The sequence below is a fragment of the Aplysia californica genome, unplaced genomic scaffold (genome assembly GCF_000002075.1).
Source record: "Aplysia californica isolate F4 #8 unplaced genomic scaffold, AplCal3.0 scaffold00327, whole genome shotgun sequence".
In the NCBI taxonomy this organism is placed as follows: Eukaryota; Metazoa; Mollusca; class Gastropoda; order Aplysiida; family Aplysiidae; genus Aplysia; species Aplysia californica.
The window spans coordinates 508,661-511,987 of NW_004797597.1; the positions used below are offsets into that span (position 1 = coordinate 508,661).

At 37.9% G+C, this 3,327-nt stretch overlaps 1 protein-coding gene across 1 annotated transcript in view; it reads left to right on the top strand.

Moving 5' to 3' along the window:
- The window catches only part of LOC101848761 (trans-L-3-hydroxyproline dehydratase-like), a 22,067-nt gene that overhangs the window by 5,877 nt on the left and 12,863 nt on the right, over window positions 1-3,327 (top strand). The window lies entirely within an intron of this gene.

A 3,327-nucleotide genomic window follows, 5' to 3' on the forward strand; every position in this document is an offset into this window, starting at 1 on the left:
ACACACACACACACACACACACACACACACACACACACACACACACACACAAACACACACACAGGAGCAAATTTTTAGGCCTATATATCTATTTCAATTTTCAAGAGATAGTCTGGCTAGTCTAGAGATTTTTAGATGAGTGTAAAAACGTGAAAAAGAAAGGTTTCACAACAGAATGAAATCAAAATTAGAACAGCCCATAAACAACCACAAAAATTAACAAATAAGGGCGTGAGTCCATCTGTCCGAAGAAGATTCACTATTTTAACACTTAATGAGCGTAATTTTAAAACAAAGTACAGGATATTACAAGTAAATTATGGAATAACACACATTTAAGGGGCCTGCCAGTGTCCAGTACATGTGATCGGTTTTGGTGGAACGTACTCTCTAACATAACACATTTAAATCTATATATTTATACATGTATATATTTAGAATCTAATGAAGGTAGGAACATCAAATTAAATGACGTTACACTATATAACCCCCCCCCCCCCTTTTCCCCATAAAAAAAACATTGATAGAAAAACAACACATCAGAACAATAACAAGAAAGAAAAAAATACACACTAACAAAATATAACACCACAAAGAGGGAAAAATAAAAGTAACTGTAACGTATTCAACAAATCAACGTGGTGACAACAAGTGAGAAAGAGACGAAGTGAAGCTAGGTGAACTTTCTTTCAAAAGTAAAGAGGTTCGGTTCCTTTCTTTCTTTTTAATTTGACTTTCATCCTCCGATTTGGGGACCAAAAAATGCCAAAAAGTCGAGCCACGATTGATTGGTCGCAGCCGCAACAAACGCAGATATCTATGCTAGTTCTATGTGTCGTTATCAATAACCCTCCATAGATCTAGACTAGACAGCACACGAGTGAACACAACACATTAAGTTTAACTTAAAAGCAGCACCCTTCATAGACAACACGTCATATCTGTAGCGAAAAACTGTTTGGAACTGTAGCGTTTCTTTATAAATATTTACTGCGGACATTTTTTGACCGATTGAACCATATTGTATACGAACAATCTTTGGTAGGCCTATACTATAATTATTTATAGATCTATATAATATCCGAAATTTGCGGAAAGGATGTGATTCCAGAGTGTTCGGAGAAATAGTGCCCAGCTTTATTTTCCCGAACGTTCGGAGAAATAGTGCCCAGCTTTATTTTCCCGAACGTTCGGAGAAATAGTGCCGGCTATTAAATTATGTAAACAAAAGCGCTCGACCACTTGGAAACAGAAAACAATCAGTTTACTTACAGTAAACTCGGAAAAAAACCACTTCGTAGAGCAGAACAAAGAACTTAAAGTCAATAAGGAACAGTTCATATTTGGTTTGAACGGCAGGAAATGGTACATTAGATGTTAAACTGCATTCATGACAAATACCATTTCAGAGGTGAAACTACAACATGCGCAACTCACAAAACTATTTGTATGTTCACATATTCATGCGCACTGGGTTTTCCCGAAACGGCAATAAAATTCTCTTTCTGTTGGTATATAATATGTGAGGGTTCCCGTGGAAAGAAGTGTCTATCCGATTGAGTAAATATTCCCCCTGTTTGTCTAAAAATTCAGCGTAATGTGGCGACGATATGTCCTCAAAAATAATTATTTTAAAATATTTTCAATCACTTTTGAGCAAATTTCTTAAAACATATGATGTAGAAATGGTCTATCTTTCTGAATTTCATATAATTTCGTTTTCGATGAAAATGAAGTTCAAGGCCTATTTTTAGCGATATCTCAGAATAGCTTCTCGCACCTCGGACGGGTTTTCCCAGAGACGCTCACAATATGCGTGCAAGTTTAAGTCGTTTAAGTCCAAAAGGGAAAACATGAGAGAGAGAGAGAGAGAGAGAGAGAGAGAGAGAGAGAGAGGGGGGGAGAGAGAGAGAGACAGACAGACAGACAGACAGACAGACAGAGACAGACAGACAAACAGACAGACAGAGACAGACAGACAGACAGACAGACAGAGGTGAGGTGGAAGTACGAGGGAGAGCAACTCATAATACCGTTGAAATGAACTGTATAACGCTTTGGCCTGCATTATGACCTGAAAAATATCATAAAAGGCGTATTCGTGTGAAGTGCCTTCATTGCTTTCCTGAAGTTTCAGCAATTTCCAGATATTTCCCTCAGTGGTTTGATTTTAAAGTGCTTTTAAACTAGCCATTATCAGATTTTCTCGAATATTTGCACACCTTTTTTTAAAATGACAGACCATACAACCCTGAAAATCGAAGTTTTATAGCACTCATAATTTCATAATTTTTGCTAAATCATGCTGTACTCCTGCTGAGGTAATAATAAATATAGCATTATGCTGCGCATTTCCATTATCTAAAAAATGCTCAATGTGCATTACATCAAAAAGACATTACTTCTTAAAAATTAATCGACATGTGTGTACGTAAAACACAGGAGTATGCAAAATATAATATTTATTTCTATATTTCTGTATAAAAATCTCTTTGAGTAAAACACTCTTGCAGTGAGCTTGGCAATGCGTTCACTTAAAAATATACAATGCAAATTTAACCAACGGTCACGATGAAATAGAAGAAACATTCATTAAAACATTCGTTCTCTATAAATAGAAAAACAAGTCCGTTTTAACTTTTTGTTGTTGTTGTTGTCGTTTTTGTTTTGTATCTGTTTTGTTTCGGTTATATGGGTTGGGGGGGGGGGGGGGGGGGCCCTCTTGAACATTTTTAAAAAATGGGAAAAACCCACCCATACTTTTTTTTAAAAAAAAAATCCCGCATTAAATTCCCCGGGCCTGGTGAAGGGACCCCTCCCAAGCCCCCCCCCCCGGGGCAACATCCAGGCCCCTTGTGGCTTGGTCAGGGCTGACGTGCAGGTTGACAACGGTCAGGGAGTAAAGACAGGCAGGGTCTGCTTTGAGAGTGTCTCTTCCTTTGTTGTCACAACAGGTACTGTTTCTTTTTTCTTCTTTTTTCTCTTTTTTTTTTTTTTTACTATTCAACCGAACGTAATAGAAAGGTCGATACAAAATTATGCCCCCTCCCCCATCTCTCTCTGTCTCTCTCTCCCCCCCCCCTCTCTCTCTCTCTCTCTCTCTCTCTCTCTCTCTCTTCTTCTCTCTCTCTCTCTCTCTTTCTATCGAACTGTCTGTCTATGTATTTTGGTATCTATCTATCTATCTATCAATCTACCTATCTATCTATCTCTCTCTCTGTAAATCCAGACACGATCTATCACTCTCGCTCTCGCTCGGCTTCACATTTTCTAACACAAGCTATGTATGCGCCATTTCTCTCAAATATATCACTCTCTATCTCTCTC